Source organism: Coturnix japonica, chromosome Z (genome assembly GCF_001577835.2).
Source record: "Coturnix japonica isolate 7356 chromosome Z, Coturnix japonica 2.1, whole genome shotgun sequence".
In the NCBI taxonomy this organism is placed as follows: Eukaryota; Metazoa; Chordata; class Aves; order Galliformes; family Phasianidae; genus Coturnix; species Coturnix japonica.
This window is the reverse complement of record NC_029547.1, coordinates 49,468,014-49,488,001: the sequence shown is the minus strand read 5'-3', so window position 1 is coordinate 49,488,001 and position 19,988 is coordinate 49,468,014. Positions and strand designations below refer to the sequence as shown.

Genomic DNA, 19,988 nt, shown 5'->3' with positions numbered 1-19,988 from the left:
GATGGCTGAGAAGCATGCTCAGTGTTGATTTTTTTTTTAGAAGAGAACTGTATGGCTTCTTAGCTAGCTGTGGTGCACATTCCAGCTGAGCACTTCTTACCGTTTCAAGGTTCAGCAAGCAATTCAGCTGGGGCAGAAGGAATTAGTAATTACAGAGTTGTGAAAGGCTGAAATGTAAAACAGATGGATAGATTGTTCCTTTCCCCCGCCAAGCATAGGGAAAAATAATTCAGACTCTCAATAAAATTGAATTCTCTTAGTTTGAAGAGATCTTCTCTCCCTCCCCAAGTGAAGAATGACACCGAACAAATTCTCATACTCAGTTTACCATCAGGATCCCCAGCATCATTGTGGCCAACACAAGTACTAGGTAGCTGTGCCCCCTGGAGTGCTACTGCCTGATGGATGCCTATTCAGCTGACACTGACGGGTGACTACCAGACTCCTCAGGAAAAGCCTTTTCTGGTGCGAACCAAAGTGGAGATATGCAGCATTTAATTCATGTATCCCTTCCCATGGCAGCCTTCTTGGCTCTGTCCTCTGCAGTGAGGAGTTACAGTGTATGTAAGATGCCTTGGCTCTAATTTTGCATGACTACCAGTAAAAACAAACAGAGATAGGGGGAAAAAATAAAATAAAATAAAATAAAAATAAAAATAAATAAATAAAATAAAAACAAAAAAAGAAAACAAAACACCGTTTCTTGTGATTTAACAGCATGTTTTTCCCTTGTTAACTCTAAAACAGTTGGTTTCTCGCTGGCAGTACAGTTCAGACCCACAGGCATGGAGTCAGAGCAGGCATCCAGCAGCCTGCTGCTGGTTCTGCCCAGCGCAGCCCATCAGGGACTGACTGTGATTTGAGTTCTCTGTGGTATTATGGTGAGAGCTCGGTAGTTCTTCAAAGCTGCAGTGTCTTAAAAACTAACTTCTAAATATTTTTTTTAATTAAATGGAAGAAGCAAATTAAATTACTAATACTGAGAACAAGAAATAACAATCATCCACTAATGGTTTGTCAGAAGACAAGTTCAGTGAAGGGGAAAATCAAATTAGGTGCTGCTGGGTTTGTCTCTGCTTTCTTGCTTACATGGTGTTTTCTAAGATAAAGGAGAAGACAGATCAAGCCACAATTCCATTTCAGGATCTCTGTGGTTCTCAGTTGCGTGTCTAGTTACAGATACTGGTGATTACAGCAACACTTGCTGCTGCAACCATCATAAATAAGATCATTAGGACAGCAAGACGACTGAAAGGAATAAGTGGTTTGCTGGGAGAGGATGACGAGAAAGACTTCAGAGCTGCAAAGCTGACCAGAAACATGTTGACATCAGTGGCAAACTTGAAACCAGGAGAAGCAGTGGAGAGATCATGCTGTCCAGGTGAGCCTGCACTGAAGAGAGAAGCTGAAAGTTCAGGAGGTATCAGTAGTTATGAATTATTTTTTCTCCTCACTGCTGTTGCATGGCTGCTGTAAGAGCACAAAGGGAGAGGATTCACTTACATGACGGAGCAGTGGTGGGTGGATCAGTGTACATGGGGTGAAGCTGGTAGTGCAACTATACTAGTGCACGATCAATGGCATTTCATACTGAGGTAAAAGAACAAAACTAGCAATAACTCTCAGCAGTGTGCTTCTTACAAGAGACAGGGCTTCATATTTCCAGCTGAGAGATCACTGTTGGTACATGTAAATTACACACTTCAGCATGTACACAGGCCACCTGATGCACTCAAGATGCAGTGAATCACACCTGCTGAGAAGACAGGGCAGTGTCTGCCCTGATCACAGAATCACAAGAGTTTTTAGTGGTAACTGTTCAGCACAATTGCCATGCAGAGCAGCTGCAGCTGGCTGCTGTGGCTCGGGCAATGCTGTGGTCTCATCAGAGATTTATAGCAGGACAAATGCTGCTCTTAATTTCCAGCTGGGAAAAAATGAGCAAAGGGCAACCAAGAGAAGTCAGTGTTGGTTGCCTATGTAGTAAGAATGGAATTTTAATATGATAAGTGGTTATTTTGTCCATTTTTATAAGCAAATATTTACTGTGTTGGATTTAGAAAAATAGTTAGATCATGCCTAAAGACACATTTCCCAGGTATCTGATTGCTGCTTTAGTAAAAGAACTCCTGAATCTCTGTTCATTTACTACAGACTCGTTTTTTGTCCCCCAGATGACCATTTATTGTTGCAAGTGGCAGCATCCCAAAGTGCTTATTGTTTTTGCATTGGTTGCTGTGTTTAAAGCTCGTCAGCATGTAAACCCAAACTTGCAGGCAGCAGAAATCTGGAGTCCAGTTAAAATAAAAATCCTGTTCTTTTGTGTCTTCAAAGGATATCAGCTTCTTCAGGAATTTTTTTTTATCTCCAACAATCTTTTTGTCAGTACTTCACAACTGAAAAAGAAATCATCTTGTCCTTGTAGTTATGATCAAGTTTCTTCTCTCACTTTCAAGAGCTGAATCCTCTTGCAAAAAGCAAGACTCAAGTGCTGGGTTTAGAGCCTAAACTGAAAGATGACTGCCTTGAAATGTGTTTTGCTGGAGAAGTGTTTTTTCAAAATATGTGAATGTGGTGTGCCTTTTCCTCTCTCCTGAAATGGATGTTCCCTTTCAGAATAGAAGCAATCTGTAGCAAGCTGTCACTTTGCAGTTTTACATCTTCTTTTATCCTCATTCTTCCAATTTCTGGTGCTCTGTCCAGACCTAGGTGCTTTCCTCCCCCCCCCCCGGTCTGATGTTATCTTTTTAGGTACCAGCAATTTAGGGGTTAGTCCATCCTCAGATTTCCAGAGACAGAATCTTCATTTAGATGCCTCAGGCCCATTGTGTTCTTTTTACCCATCCAGCAGATGGCATCTAAGCTTTAGAAAAGGACACCTTCCTTCGTACTTGGCGATTCTGCAGGGATTCTTTTTTTTTGTTTGATATTTTCAACTTAAAAAGATGTGAACAGGATTAGTCAAGAAAACTTCAGTCTCTTATTAATTTACAAGTTTGTGAATTTTAAATTTCTTCTTCAGTCTACATATGGTAAATAAGAAAAGAATGTATCTTTTACTGCTTTCATGGGAAGCTAAGCTTTACTCATCAATTTGAATCTCGTTTCTCAAGTTCATTATTAAATGGACACTGTTACTCCGATTATATTCAGTGTTACAGCTGTTATGGATACTGACATAGGCAACACAGCAGCTGTTAATCACATGTTTTGAAACTCGTGACTACTTGTTTCCTGATGTCAGGTTTCCCAGTGGCAGCTCAGTGTGTATACATATAAAATACAATAACTTATGAATACCCAGATCAAAACTACTGCTTATACTCATCAATAAAATTGCTAATAAAATAGCCTATTTTGATTGTATAAGCTGTAATAAACTCATTTATTTCATCATATCTTTATTTTAGTTGATTCTAATTTCAATCCTTAGTTATGGGAAAGGAATTGTAATTTTCACTTCAGCTCTTATTGAAATCCACTTGCACTTTCATTTCCAGGATGGCAAAAGACAGCTGGCTATCTGTCTAATCCTGCAGACACTGATCTTCACAGAAGGATGCTTGTGCCAGTTCCTTTAGGAGAAACATTTGTAACAGGTGTCAAAGACAACAAGGAGTACTAAATTACGTTCATTCTTCTTCTCCTCCTTCTTGTCCTTCTACTCTTTTTTATTACTTTAACACCTCTAACCAAAGGAATGTAAAGTTGTTATGTATGAGGGGGCGCAAAATTCTTTCAGTTTCACAGAGCTCATTTTTGACTTAGGGTATTTTTTTATGCATTTGTAATAGTCCTCAAGCAAAAGAGCATCCTCTTGCATCGATTAAATCATTGGTATATAATTAAAACTCATTCTTCAATTTCAATTTAGAACACTCAAATGTAAAATATCTTCAGCTTTTATTTGAGTAAACTCTCAATCAACCTCGCTCTTTTCACAAGTCTGTTTGCAGTACTCAGAGACCTGTTTTGTGACATCTCAACAGTAATGAGGGACAATAATCAGACATCAGATGTTTAAAAAGTGAAATCCACTGGCTCCATAAATCACATAACAAGCTAACTTTTCTGACAGTGGGAATCTCCCTGACTTTCTTGACTATGGGAGATGGAGAGGTCAGCTTGGCCTCTCTGAATGCTGACTCACTGATAATGAGGCTCTGGAAAGGAGACAGAAGGTCTGAATATACAGGGGTGTGTTGTACCTAGGCATAAGATAAGCTCTCTCCTGATTATAAAGACTTGCAATGGAACTTGCTTGCTTTCTAGCCAATGGGTTGTTAGTGGAAATGTACCGAATGCGCGTGTTAGAATATAAAAGGCTTGCTTAGAAGAGTAAGTGCAGATATACAAGATGACCAGGATGCACAAGATGATGGGAATACACAAGATGATGCAGATACACATCATGATCATCACAGCAATAAAGAAATCTTCCTGGCATGAGAACCCTGCATCATGATGCTAACTCATGACAACCATAAATTTCTTGAGTTGGTTCTAGATTTTGGGTATGTAATTTTCATTTGTTCTCTGATTATGTATATTGCAAACAAAGTTAACTACGATATTAGTCAGGTTGCTATACTGAGTTTTCCTTACCACTTGGGAAATTCCTGGTTCAAGCATGGGAAAAGACTGGCTGAGTAGTTTAGACTTAAAGCCATTAGTAGGACTTTTGTACTACAATCCCAACTGCAAGGCAAGAGTGAGCTGAAGCCACCAGTGACAATTTCACCCACCCAGAAAATGAAAATCAGTATGTCTGCCAGTTATTAAGCAGTCTGCTACAGACTTTTCTAGCAAAGAGCTTCTCTTTAAAAAAAAAAAGGGGGGGGGGGGGGGAGGGAGCTAGGTGATACTGATCAAGGAGTTCCATTTGCATCACAAATTCAGATGTTTTTGTTTCAAAGACTTTGAATTTTCTCTGAGGGATAAAAGTGCCATAAGATGTTGATCATGCAGCCTTGAGCAGAATGATTGTCTAAGACAGCATATCAAAGGATAAGAATCTAAGTGGTACTGTGCTACAGTTATTATTTTTTTTAAGGTTACCTTTTCACACACTCATTATCTTTCAGGGCTTTTCTAATTAGAGCTACAAAATCTCTAAGGAAATTGACTGTAAAGAATGACCATGAAGATTTCTCCCTTGATGGAAACACACTTTGGTGAATCTACTGACTGTGAACTTCAGTATCATTTCCTTTTGCTTATGTCAGCTCCATTTTGCTTCAAAATATGGAAGGAAATTGTTTGCGTACATCCATCAGTGGCACCTATTCTCATTAAGCATTTCTCAAAGTATTGCTTAGGTTTTGGACAGAACTTACGTATCCTCATCTTTAATTCAAGCATTCCTCTTTGGTTGTTTTCTACATCGTTAAAAATTACATATAATAGAAATTCTAATTCTCTTTTTTCTTAACTCCACTCTTTGTAATTATTCTAATTCTTTATACATAATTCTCTTTCACTAGGGTTTCCATGTTGGTTAACAACAGGTTTTCATACATGCAGAATATGGAATTTATTACATTCTTAGTAAACAAATATTTAATATGTCAGTAATTAATAATATTCCATTAATGCATATCTACACTGTGGCATGTTATTATGACTTTCCAAGAACACAAATGATACTCATTCCTGAAAGACATTTCTCAAATCTTTGTTTTTTTTTTAATTATTCATTTCACTGACCTACACACTTCATGGTTACTTCATCACTGAGGTAAATAAAGCCAGCAATTGTGGGAAAAGTTTAATAAATAGAATATAAAAGGCTTAATTAAAAAAAGCTTAATAAAGCTTAATAATCCTTCTTTGATATCCAGAGTGTGCTGAAAATTCCCAGTTTAAATGACTAGAAGCCAGTGGTCTTTCCAAACCCTTCCTTGGAGAAGGCCAGCAGTCTCCTGCTAGCTGGCCTGCTCTTTGGGACAGTTTAACCACCTAAGAACAGGCAGATGTCTCCCTCTGTGCAGTCCCTCCCTGCTGCAGGGCACATAACAATGGGCTTCCTTTTGCTCAGGAAGAATTCCTGTTTGGTTGAATCTCCTGCAGCTCCCATTTCTGTGAGCTGGAGGGTTGTAATACCCAGACTGCCAATTCTGCTGCAGAATGAATGGAGTTTCCTAGCACATTTCGTCTGTGGGCTCTTTTCCTTCATCAAAGTCAGCAAAATGGTAGGGAGGGTCGAACAGAGGTGAGAGTTGCTTGCAACCAAATTGTACTGATGTCCCTGACTTCTTTCTTTGTCAACGAGGCAGTGCAGCCTGGCTATGACTAAGCTTAGAAGGCAGGGTTCAGTCAGTTTTTACCGTCTCTTGCAGTGTCAGCAGTACAAAGTAAATGGCAATTAAAAGACATTCTCTATTCCTTCAGCTGGTAGCTTTAGTTCTGAGTCCTCCAATTCTCCTACATTAACTGTAAGTGAAAATAATCTTTTTCTCCTGCACATTGCCAGGTCCTGAGTGCTCACCTGCTGACATAGTTTTGGACTGGATCTATTTTATATACTAATGATTGGCTCTCAACTTTGCCTCCTTATTTCAGCTTTCTCCAGGAACAGCATGCAGACTTGCAGCAAATCCTGTGCAGGTATTCAAGGCTGACTCTGCTCCTGTGCCTTCTGTGAGAAAACTATCCCTTTGTCAGAAGATGCTTCATCTCATCATCAGTAGTTTAAGCATGTGACACATGCAAGCAGGTACACATCCTTCAGTTGTCCTGATACTTGCTGCAAAAGCAACATGGTGTTTCACAAGAAACTCAGGAGTGTGAGAAGGTTGTCAGAGATGGCCCTTGCAAGGCATGAGAGGGGTCCACACCCTTACTCTGAAGAAAAGAATGGTTGTAACAGGAAAACAACCTCCTTAACAGTGAGCTACTGGGAGATCTTCCATGCAGAAGAGCATGAGAAATATGCCAAATACAAAGCTCTTGCAAATAAATACAGAGATACCACACAGATGTGGTGAGGAATATGAAAGATCAGATGAATCTTGATCTAGCAAAAGAGATCAAATATAGCAAGAAAGACTCTAGTGCATATGTAACAAGATGTACAAGGTCTGCTGCTATATGGGACTGGAAGGTTAATTTAAAATGCTTTTAGTAAAAAAAAAAAAAAAAGATTACTCAGTGTCAGTGCCCTCCTCAATGCAGTTCTCCTGAGTGAGACCAGCCCCCAGCTATGCTGAGCAGTAATAGCAAATACAGAATGACCAATAGAGGACAAGGATTTCATTAGGGACTAAAAACTGAATACCTATAGACGCCTCCTCAGGGTGTTGTCCTGTTTCCTTTAGGGGAAACTCTAACCATAAACAAAGCGGAAAAATATAAAAGAAAAAAATTGCTATGAGAATAGCTAGACATGGGAGCCCAGGAAAGTCATCGACTTTGAAAATACTCAAGTTTGATAGCTTGGATAACTTAATCCAAGGCACAGCTTTCCACAAGGTGATCTCTAGAATTGTCCTCCAACCTCAACATTTCTATAAATTTCTATGATCCTCTTAGTTTCCTGAGGCAGGATTACACTGAATGAGAAACAAGCAATCTGATGGCAAAGCTCTCTGTTATCACTAGGGAACACTTGGGCCAACACGAATACATACTCATCCCTTTGGCTCCAACTGTATTTCATGCCTTGCATCTCTCTCAGTCCTGTGCCCCTCTGCTACAGACCACATTAGTTGCTGAAGGGAGAGTTCCTTGTTCATCAATACACTGGAATTCCTATTCTGAATGATCAGATCACGATGTTCAACCTTTGGCTTCTCTGGCAATGAATACTGTCTTCTGTTCCAAAAACAGTGAAAAACCCCTTAGTGACAAGATTCTGTTGTTTCTGGCTTTTGCAGCTACTCAACTTATACTTTATAGGATGTGATGTAGTAACCTCTTCATAGCTCCCAATTGAGTAATTTGTGATTTTTAACTTTTGATACATGTCTCTGCATTTCTGAAACTTTAGTGCTACCATGCAGAAAGAGCTAGGCAAGCATCTGTACCTCCATTCCAGGAAACTGAGTCCTCAAAACTCTCTCAAACATTTTGGCAGGTCTCCTGACTTTTAAGGTCTTAGTGAGGAACACATGAATTTCCAACCTGAATTATAATAATATCCAGCTAACCTCTATTATTGTTTTTTTGTTTGTTTGTTTTGTTTTGTTTTGTTTTTGCATTAGTGAATAATATTTGCTTATTTGAGAGGCAGCAGAGCCAGTTGAGGGGGTTCACCTGACAGCACTAGTGTATTTATTTTATATATAGTAAAAGACTGTGCTATCACAAAACTGAAGATGCTTACCCAACCACTGTCTTTCATCACAGTAGGATGTGTCATTGTAAAATGCAAAGTTCACCTAGGCTGGGGCAATCCTAAGCACAAAGGCTGGGAAGAGTATGGACTGAGATCTGCTCTGCAGAAAAGGAGTTAGGTCTGCTGATGGACGAATCAGAACATGAGCCAGCAGTGTGTACTTGCAGCCTGGAAGACCAACAGTGTCCTGGGCTGCATCGAAGGAGGTCTGGTGGCAGGGAGAGGGAGGGTATTGTCCCCTGTGCTTTGCCCTCGTGCAGTCCTTACTGGAGTTACGCATCCACACCTGGGACCCCCAGCACAATGAAGGTGTGGAAATGCTGGAGCAGGTCCAGAGGAAGCCACAAAGATTATCAGAGGGCTGGAATATTTCTCTCCGTGGAAAAAGGCTGAGGGAACTTGGTTTGTTCACTCTGGAGAAGAGAAGGCTCTAGGGAGACCTACATCCTGCCAGTAGCTAAGGAAGGGCCTGCAGGGAAGCTGCAGAGGCACTTCTTAGAACATCTTAGAGAAACAGGAAAAGGAGTAACAGTTTTAAACTGAAACAGGGTAGATTTAGACTACACAAAAGGAAAAAAAAAAAAATCAGAAGGATCAGCTGGTTGGGGCTGGGTGGGCTTTGAGGCCCCTTCTAACACAAACTGCTGTAAGATTTTTTGATCCGCCTAGAATGTCATTCCAGCTTCTGCTTCTGCCTCTTGGAAAGAAATACCTTGCCACTGAAACTTTTGTGGCAAAAGAGCCTCAGAGGCCAGCCTCCAGGATCCAGGGCTGATTGTATGTCCAGCTAATTCCTCTTCCCAGAGCTTCCTTGCTCAGCAGCTCTCTGAGGTGTCTATGCAGGGTCTCCCAGTACACACACTAGTTCCAGTAAGCCTAATTACTTTTTGGCTGATGCAAGACATACAGAGGAAATACAACAGCAATAACAAAAGAAGTCTGTATGCACTGGCCTACCTCTTTGCCCTGGGTGCACAAAAAATTTTAGGTTAATGTTAGAGGCTTCTAAAGCATCTTCTCTTTCTCCTCTCCCCTTTCTGAAAGTAACCTTTCCCTCTTCTTCCTCCAGACATTTTTTTTGCCCCCAGCATTTTCTCGTCTTTTGATGTGACTGAAGAAAGAACCTTTCCTGGATTGCCATTGGTCTTCTTGTCAAAAGTCTCCCAGATCAGACCTTTGAGATGCTCAAAATACATCACCACCTCATTCGTAGCTCCCTGCTGGGCTTCAGATTGGAACAATTACTTTGCCTTGAGTCGTTGCCAATTATTTTGCTGCTGTATGATTAAATGGACTGTAATTGAATAGCCGATCACCAGGATTTAATGAACCTCCACTGTTAAATCTAGCCAAGTTAAAGATTTTATTTTTTTTTCCTTCTGTCACCTCCCAGGATACTCAAGCTGAATCCAGAGGCAAAAGGTCGCAGAGGAGACAAGCAAAAACAACAATGAGAACAGGATTTGCAGTGTGATATAAAATAGCATCAAGAATCCGTAACGTTAAACAATTTATAAGCAGAGTGACTTGCAGGTTGTTTTTGCTTGGCAAAGACATATGCACACATTGATATGAGGACAATGAACGTGTGTGTAAGAACCATGTGTTTTTTCCCAATCAAGAAAATGTTATTTAGTATATAATACAGTTGGATTGGAGCATACTTATACAGTTAAATATACGATTATATACTTACAAAAATGGAGTCTTCATTTATGACTAGGATCCTCATAGTAATAAGAATAGCATTTCTTTCCCTTAGTCCATCTCCTAGAATTTAGATATTTGTTATCTGTTTGTAAGTTAAAAACAAAACAAAATGCCTCAGTAAGACAGAGTATTTGTTTTGTTTTGAATGTGTCTATAACAGGTTTTATTTAATGTACATGCAGCTCAGCTGTTGGAACTGTTAGAAAATTTGTGATTTTTGTAAAAGTTTTGGCCTGAAACATTGTGGGTTAACGATCCTGCAGTCTGAACCACAACAGCTGAACACATCAGGAACATATGTTAATGGCCCAGTGCTGTGTTTAGAAAAGAAATCGTGATTCCTCTACAGTACATCCCGCTAAGCAAAGCTTTCAGCAAATGTTTGTGCATGCTCAGCATCAGCACTGATGTGATAGTCTTTTACAGTTTTTGGGTAGAACTGTTAAATCAATCACATACATGCCAAGCAGCCTCCTCTGTGCTCTTTGATTCTGCCAACAGCCATACAGTGATTCATCGCACTGAAGACCTCTTTAGTTGAAGACTGAGTCAGTGGAAGCATTCTGTGCTTCAGTGAAGAAAAAGATGCTATATTTCACTCACATCCTTCCTGAGTCCTGCATCTGTAGGTGCCATTCACACGTAATGGCACATTCTTTGCCATGAAATATTCCTGGCTCAGAAGGCAGATTTTTCATAGTGCACTCATGTTGATTACAGTGTGAAGGGCCTGGACCAGTGAGGTTAGACCAAGTTGTATTTTTGGGAATATTACTGGTGTTTGTTGTTTCATAACTGTCTTTACCAGGATTGATAGGACTGCCAGGACTTTGTTTTTTCTCAAGACTTCAGTATAAGATACTGTATGGGAAATCACAGCTTGAACCTCTGATTAATCAGCTGAGGCAAATGTTGGGTCAGCTGCGGAAGCACAGGGGAGAGTAATGTAGCTGTGCTCCTGGAAGGGGTGGAGCTTGACTCCACCTCCTCTAAGACCTCATTTAAGGACTGACCACCACTGAGGCAGCATCTCTTGGAGATTGCTCCTCAGTGGAGACTGCCTCAGCTTTCTGGTCAAGGCATTGACATTGGTGAGTTTTCCTTTGCTAATAACCTTTGACTATCTACCATCATCTTTGTTAACATCTTTATATTAGCCACCCTTCCAGATGGTAACAAGAAAATAACTGGAGAGAAAAGGAGTCGTAGCCAAAGCATTAACATTAAAACCAAAATTGATGTAGCCAGTGTTAAATCCCATTGACCTTGACAAGAATCAAGCTAGGTAAGGCAGCACTGAAACAAGGTGTGCTGGGTGGATTTACAGGCAAGTCATTCCACGTACAAATGAAATAGGACAGTGTTTGCCTACCTGGAATCTCCAGTATCCAGTGGGACAGTGGCACTGATGCTCTTTTCCCTGTCAAACCACATACTTTTGTAAATTTCATGAGAAATTCATTACCAAGTTTGGCTGAAATTGACAAATAATTTTAGAGGTCAGGCAGGCCACTTTCACAGGAGCTTTATCTAATCAAGACCTAGTAACAGCAGGTCATCTGTGCCTTCAGTTCTGTGTGTGTGCATAGATTAATTTTTGCTTATTACAATTATTCAGGGGTAGGTACCAAAACCATTGCGTTTAGTGTAATCTCTTGTTTAATCTGGATGGCAGTCAGAAATCTTGGCTTGTGCCTTCAGGAGGTGACTCCGTGCACATCCATCAGTGCAAAAAAAAAAAAGTCTCCCTCCTACAGACAGCTGGTAAATATCCCCTCAGCTGCAGAATCCTTGGCTGATCCAGTTATCTTTCTTTCATTGTTATTCTCAGAGGGCAGCAGGAGCCCTTTATCAGTCCTTACTTCAGGCCCTAAGTGGGACATAGTGTGCAAGGCACTCAGCTACAGCACCCCAAGGCACATCCTCATCTCCGGTTCACCAGGGACCAGTGCTGGGAACTGTGCTCTTCGTTTATGGTCTGCTGGCTTCTTCTCCACGTTTTCTTTCTTTCTTTCTTTCTTTTTTTTTTTTTTTTTTTTTTTTTTTTTTTTTTTTTTTTGTCTCTCTTGTCTATTCAGCCCGTAATCATTTCAAAGGCTGGACTGTCTCTGACTGTCTAGACACATAGGACCTCTTACAAAGAGACATTGATTTCTGATGGGGTCTCCATCTGCTTACTGTATTGCAAATGATTACTGCTAACTTTGAAAGTGCTACATTTCAGCATCAGCGTTCAGTAGTAAGAACGTTTGGACTTTGTGTATTACAAAGCTGGATAATGCCTCGTACTAGTGAACAGAGAAATAATTTATTGCAAAATCAAAGCCTGTAGGCTGATGGTGAATGGCTCGTGATGTGTGCTCTTACTTTTTCTGTCTGCTAAAAACAACTGAAATGTCTGAAAAGTTGCTTAGTTTTCTATGCAATATTTCTTTGCACTTTTTTTGTTTGTTTTCCTCACTGCTGCAGCATCTGAACATCTCCATTCAGCTCCATTCACCACTGGTACACACATTTTATTTACACTCATTTTACAGGCGGAGATAGAGATATGAAGTAATTTATCCACAATCATGTAAAATGAATCATGTAAAAAATATGTTGCACTTCTTGGAAGTCCAGAACGCCAGAGCCCTTGTCTAATCCTTAACTCTGGGACACTGCAGGATTTAATTGCAAAACCTTGAGGAAATCTCTCAAGATCCCTTTATGTCTCCCTGATATGCAAAATTACTAATCGTAGTTACTCTCTGGAGCGTTTTCTAAGTTGACAAAACTGCTGTCAACCTGAAATCAACTCACAGCACTGCATATTTTGTCTGATTTTTCACATCTTTCGCTTCTGTTTGCACAGAAAACAAGAAGATTTTGAGAAGATGTGAATTCCTTAAAAAAAACACTCCTTTCACCCCCACCTCGCAGACATTCTGGACAACCAGAATGATTGGCGTGAGGTAGATTAATAAGAAAAGATAGCTCTCTGTCCCTTTATAGGATAACAGCTGCAATATCATCACAGGCTCCAAGAAGACAGAAATAATGTGTCTGTGGTCATTGTTCAGCTTTGGCAGGCGACTCTGGAGATTCAGTGTTAGCAGCTATTGATACCAAGAGCAACGCTGTCTTCCTGCTTTTGTGAGAGTACTCTTTGGATTACCCAGGGTGCTCTGCAATTTTGCTTTTGAAACGTGCCCGGCTCACAAGTCCTCGCAACCCAGAGAAAAAAAAAAAAAAATCAGCAAAGCCTGCTATGTAGACCAGCGACTGAATAGCTAACAGCCAATTTGCCAGCACAACAATTCTGCATTGAGCCGATGGCTAGGTATGAATATCCCTTTCAGAGAGAGCTTCCCAATGAGGGAAATCCAGAAGCTGGCTTTTGAAAATGAAATTCCCTGGGAATTCAGCATAAGGCTTTGCCTGGCAACATTCCCACACAAGAACCAACAAAAAGCAACTGGCTCTAATCCTTCTCCTTATGTATTTTGGCAGCTTTCTTTCATTTAAAAACGAAAATAAAAATAAGAATCCGTCCTGCTCCCATACTGGAAAAAGTCCAAAATACACACATTGGGAGTACAGGAACTGGCATTTAAAGTCCTCCTGATGCTTTTTGTGCTGGGTCTTTGATCACGGAGAAGAAGGCAGATTATTTTTGCCTTTTACAGCCTTAAAACAAAAAGTTGCTCTTGGAAGCTGTCTGTAATGCAATTTAATGTTCAGCTTTCCCAATTAAACTATTCCAAATAGTGCCATAAAACAAAAAGCACCCTAATAATACTGACTCTGGCCTCCCTTATGTCTCTTCTGAACCATGAATTTAGTGAAGATTAAAACAAATATGAGCTTTTCATTTTCTTTTGTCAATTCTGTGACGACTGAACAGTTTTCATAAGGTATTTTTTTAAAGCAACAACTGTTGGTAAGTTCAAGACTGCTCTGTGATGCATACATGCTTTCAATGTCATAAGTGCTATTGCTTTTCAGATAAGATGAATTCCAAGATAAAGCTGTGCGGAAGATACATCGTGAGATGATGGTGAAAAGCCATTTATGCCACTTCTTCTGCCCTTCAGGCACACTGCCTGCAGACAAGCGTATAAAAAAATCTGACCCAGGATGTTTATAAACTCTGCTGCTATGTCTGAATCTGCTATAAGTGATGTGTTGTTCCTATCAGGCATTTACTCATGCAGAGTGTTAGCTCCTACTATTTGTAGAGATCTTGTATTCACTAGGACACTTTGACCTTTACATGAGAGCAAAAATAAGCGAATGCAGTTGTCCAAGTGATGGATAGTAAAGATATTAGGAATTGACATTTAAAATAGGTATCTTTCTCGTGTAGCAAATATCAGGTCTTGCCTTTCATCAGGTATCACATCTTAATTTGGATGTTAGGAAAAAGTCAAGTCATACCAATATGAAATAATTTTATTGATTCCAATAGTATTTTAAAAACAGAAACCAGCAGATAAACCTAAAAGAGCAATACTGAGATGGCCAGCTTTAAAGGGCAGGTCTTCAGATGATGTAATCATTTAGTACCAGTCAAAAAATCTTTAGTATACACCTGCAGAGTGCGCAGTGACTGTGGAATTTGAGAACTCTGGAAGGAGCAAATTACAACTACAAAATATTAAGTGAAATGTATGCCCTATCAGATACGCCAGACAAGGATTGGTGAAGCAAAATTCAGCACTCCTTTCAAATGGAAGCTGGCAATGTATGAAGTCTGAGATCTTGTCTAGTGGATTTTAACAGTCTGTCAAGAAAGCCTAAGCTGGCCAGATGAACCATGGCCATTTCTGCCAGTATCTCCAACTGGGCTGAGTATTTTCTGTGCTGGTGCATCTAGCCTGTTAGAGCCAGCTTGATAGAGGAAACCCATGTTTGACTTCCACTGTGCTACTATGCCATTCTAAAGGATGTAATTTTTGGTAGACGAAGGACAATTAGGCAGATGTGGTGGAAAATGTATAATCAATAGAAATAGCATACTGAACTTACATGAGGATACTTCTTAAGCAATTTGCTGATACAAATCAATGAGCCAGTAGAGATTTCAAGGTCTGAAAGATGCTGTCCTTTTCATCAACCTAGTCCACCTCAACATAAAGAGGGGATTACACAGCTGTGTCTGAGGGGACACTTGGCTATGAAGGACCTCCAGGGATGCCTGGGACCAAATTGTCAGGAGCCACCTGAGTTTGTGCTCAGTACTCTGTTCCTCCTCAGCACTTGGAACCCAGCTCCTGTATGCTATGAAAAGAGAAACAGATAACTGGCCTTCTGTAATTTCATAGCGTTCTCTGCATTGTTGACCACTGTTTCACTGAGGCAATTATCCTTAACATTGATCCTATTATTGTGTAATAATTAAGGAGTGTGTTTGTCTCTCCTGTCTGAAACTAAAACATTGAGATAAAGGCAATATAATTGAACAGTTTACCAGCAGAGGCCCAAGCTCTTGACAACACGTACATTGTATGAAAAGTGTTTCACATCTCTGCTGGTCCTGGAGCATCTCTCCCGTGAAGAAAGGCTGAGTAACCTGAGTCTGTTTAGCCTGGGAAAAGATGGAGGGGGAATCTGATAACTTTATAAATATCTAAAGGGAAGTGGGAGACAAATGGATGAGGACAGGCTCTTCTCAGTGGTGTGTAGTGATAGAATAAGTGGCCTGAAACTTGAGCACAGGAAGTTCCTCGCAAACACACAGAAGAACTTCTTTATGGTAAGGGTGATGGAACACTGGAACAGGCTGCCCAGAGAGGTTGTGGAGTCTCCTTTTATGGAGATATTCAAGACCCATATGGATGCCTACCTATGTGACCTATGGTAGGGAACCTCCTTTAGCAGGGGGTTGGACTCGATCTCTTGAGGTCTCTTTCAGCTCCTGCAGTATTGTGATTCTGGATTCTTGCTGAGCATGTCCCAAGGGCATGATTAGAATTTTGCTATTTCATTTGTTGATAACAGAAACAAATGTGTGTGCTGAAAGGTGCAGGATATGGGAGACTGTTCTTGGATAAACCTACACAGTCTGCAGTATCATAGTGAATCTTGCCTCAGCAACACTTGACTCTGCTTGAGACAGCCTTTAGAGAAGGGCAAGAAAAACACATAGGCTGCACAAAAACAAACAAACAAACAAAAAAAAAGCTTGCAGGTAGTAATAGGAAGAGGACGTAGCACACCCTGCAGCTATTTCTTGTCCTGAATGGCAGAGCTGGTAGGGTGTGCAAGCAATGGGGCACTGCTGTTGAAGGACAGTCTGGGTAAGCACCTTCAGACAGCACTGCACTTTCAGGACACACAGGTGTAGATACTGAAGGACTGCTCTAGCAGAAAGCAAGTGGTCCTGACTCCTGAAATACTTGGCAGTGTGCTCCATTTGTACAAAATGTGCAGGTTTCCCTCATGGTTTTTTTGTCATTCACGCTTTACTGCTTCCAGGTTTCACTGAGTTCTGCATGTTTTCTTCAGCCACTTCATTCTCCAGACTAATCGATTAAAAGTGGTTTGGATACAAATCAAACAGCAAAGAAATGAAGTTCAGAGCACAAGTGTACTGTTTTGCTTCCTTTATTCTCCTGTAAAACTTGCTGAAAGCTGATTCCAGCTTCCCAGTGTTGTAAGGCTCAAAGCCTCAGAGAGCCAATAGATCACAGCTGAAAGAGCAGGGACTCTTGTCAGGCTGATGAGGGTTAGCTACAGTTCCGATTGTGTCCTGACCTGTAGGACAGGGAGCTCTATTTAAGAGGCAATACTGACCTGAGGAGTCTTTGAATCTCCCTTTGGGGAGAAGTAAACAAATCAACAGAGAAGTTGTTCTGGGCAACAGACAGTAAGAAAATCGCTTTATATTCCATGAGATGCCCAGGTGAGCAGACAGCAAATAATTCATGGCATTCTAGTGCAGCAAGACATGGTCCATTCTGGCTCTCCGGGTACACTATGAGGTTTAAAGAGGTCCAGATTTCAAAACCGGAAAGGCTTCTCCATACACTGTGTTTTCTATAGTTCAAACAAAGAAACAAACAAACAAAAGATGGTTTAAATAAAACAGAACTGACCAAATAGTACATTCTGAGATCTGACCCTCTCCTTATCCAGTTAGACTGTACTGTTTTCCATACTCTGCAGCATCCAGAAATGCTGCAGAGTATGGAAACCATACTGAATGCACTGAAATGTTGGCATCACTGTGAGGTAAGCTCAGCTCTATCTCTACAGCACAACTGTTCTGGCTTGGACCAAATTTGGTTTCACTTCTGCAGGTGCAAATCTGGAAGTCACATCTGTCCAGAAGAATTTGGCAGCAGATTAAGCTGAGGCACCCCAGAATAAATTGTGCAGTCTTACCTCCTAACCACAAGTCAACGGTAATAGAATGATATTTCACAATATTCAAAGTAACACATTCAGCAGAACATTTTACATAGGCATCAAAGACTGTGCTTTTAGATTGAAACACTCCTCAAACAGTGGCCAGTAATGAAGATTCAGCAGGATTTTGCCACAAGTACAGAACTGCTGTGGGGATCAGCACGCTTTGGTTACTGTGACGTACCTGGATAATCATAACCAGGGCCTCAAATATCCTCCTTAATTCTCTGTGCTGTGCTTGCATAATACTGTGCTCTTACTGAGAAAACATGCAGACTCTGCTGGGTGCCTTGTTCTCATTCTTTGCTGGGAACAGGTTGAGGTGTTGCTTGCTTTGGTTTCTTCTTATATGGAAGGAAAAGGGAGCAGCTTTCTTGCCTCAGCTGCTACCACTGACTGTCCAAGCGTGGTTACTGCCAGGCAAAGCTAAAGCCTTGGCCATGAGCAGAGAGTGGCAGAGGCATGTATGTTGATTGCACTGTGGGCAATAAGGTAACCTGTAGGGGCACCCAGTTTCAGCCCTTTCTATTACAGAAAAATCCTCCGAGATGCAAGAGAAACATTAATCAGCGCAGCACTGCTTGGTTCATCTAGCAAAGGTGCTAAGAAAAGAAATTAGGACAAATTTCCATTTACTCTGTGGTGTATTAGCCCAAAGCTAATATACCAGTTTCCACATGCTATGTGTTAATGACCTGTTCAGATGCCTTTACCTGAAGTAAAAGCAAGGTAGTGCCAAGTACCTTCTCTCAGCAAAAAAAAGAAAAAAAAAAAAAGAAAAAAGAAAAAGAAAAGAAAAAAAAAAGTCAGCTATTTCATTTGCTGCAAAATGCTGCGGAAAGATCATACACACTGACAGCTGGTGCTGAGCAACTGATGTATGGCGCTCATTATGTGAGCAATATTGACAATCTCATGAGTCTGCATTAAAAAAGGAAGAAAAAAAAAAAGGAAAAAGAAGTGTGTGTGAGAGAAAAATAATCACATTATGAGAATCTTCATGATATTAGAAACTTGGCTTGGATTCAGTTTGGAAAACAGAAAAGATGGCTCAGCAAAAAGAATAATAATAACAAAATAATAATAAAGATGTCTCCTGTTTTGGACAGCTGTACATAAGGCCTGGATAGCGTACAAGATTCACCACTCACTCCTATGGACATGATTTCTGCAGGCTTTTCTTTCTGGCAGTCAGGGAGGAACCTGGCACTCCAGGAACAGCGCTGTACAAAGCTATAAATGTTGTGCCATGTGCCATTTATTTTCATTGCTTTAGTAAGAGCTCTTCTCTTTTGCTGCCTTACACACATGAGGCAACCATGCTCTATACCTCGAATTCGTGATGTCTCGAGGTCAAAATAAAACTGTCAAGCCTTGGATTTTCAGAGTATTTACCACTTAGCTGTGAGAGTGGATGTTCATTATCCAGCACAGGATCACTGAGCTGTCCCCTTTGCTTTTCTTACTTGCTTACTTCTACAAAATGCTAGCCATATAATGCTCAAGTTGAATTAAGAATTGACTCCCTGCTGTCTCTGATGGAGCCGCTCACTGTAGAGCGATGCCTGGATGCCTCTTACTCCCTGGTACAGGTTTTGCAGGAATCTGATCTCTCCTAGTTCTGCTGTAGAACCGATCAGAATGCCAGGCATTGCTGCTCTGCAGGAGATGGCAGCTGCCAGCTCAGAAGCAATAACTTCAAGGTGTTTTTAAGGCCCCTTCAGCTCTGTTGCTTCCCATATATTTTAGCAGACTTGTACTTCAGTGTTTTTTATCAAGGCTGTCCCATCAGTATGGGAAAGTAGAAGCTTTCTCTAATGCATTCTCAGCTTCAAGGGCACTAGTAACCTGTAGCAGATGTCTTGGGATAAACTTGGTGCCTAGGTCCCACTGAAGTGATGTTTTCCTGTGCTGGATGTTTTGCACTTATTTTTTGTAGGAGACTCATTCATAGGATGTACTGTGCTCCAAGAGGATTAACTCTGGTCCACCTCCTAGCGTCTCCTTTTGATCTTCAGCCATGGCTATTTTTGCAGCTGATTTCTTCATTTTGGTGCCTGCAAAAAAGTAACAGCTGAATATAGTGTTTTCAGGCAAAGGGCCCTTTGTGGAGTTTCAGAAAGCTTTTTAAGTGAGGATATCTGAGACCCTCTTCACTACCTTAGTTGTCTTCTCCATTCTGTACTCTTGTCAATCTACTTTCTGTTGACATGGCAGCATTGCCAGCTGTTGTTGAACTAGGTAGGGACACTTCTCAATAGCTCTCCTTCCAGTGCTAAGAAGCTCAAGGATCCTGCTCCTTTCCTGTAATTCAGCGCCAGGAACTGGGAAGGACAAGGCTCTGCACTGTTCCATGTTACCCACTGCATGCATCCAAGTGCCAGATGAGCACCTGGTAAGGCCTGCAGCACATGGCTTTCCTTCAACCATGCAGATGCAGCCACATCACCTCTGCAGGCCTTTGCAGAGACAGCTACAGGGACTGGCCTCCTGTTTTTCTTTCTTTATTTCTTTCTTTCTTTTTCTTTTTTTTCTTTTTTTTTTTTTTTTT

General features: G+C 40.8%; 1 long non-coding RNA gene across 1 annotated transcript; it reads left to right on the top strand.

Annotated features, from left to right (window-relative positions):
* The first annotated feature begins 4,260 nt into the window (after positions 1–4,260).
* On the top strand, positions 4,261–9,998 carry LOC107306448. Its single transcript, XR_001552121.2, has 3 exons — positions 4,261–4,514; positions 6,562–6,715; positions 9,405–9,998. It is a non-coding gene; the product is annotated as an uncharacterized LOC107306448 (long non-coding RNA).
* The last annotated feature ends 9,990 nt before the right edge of the window (positions 9,999–19,988 follow it).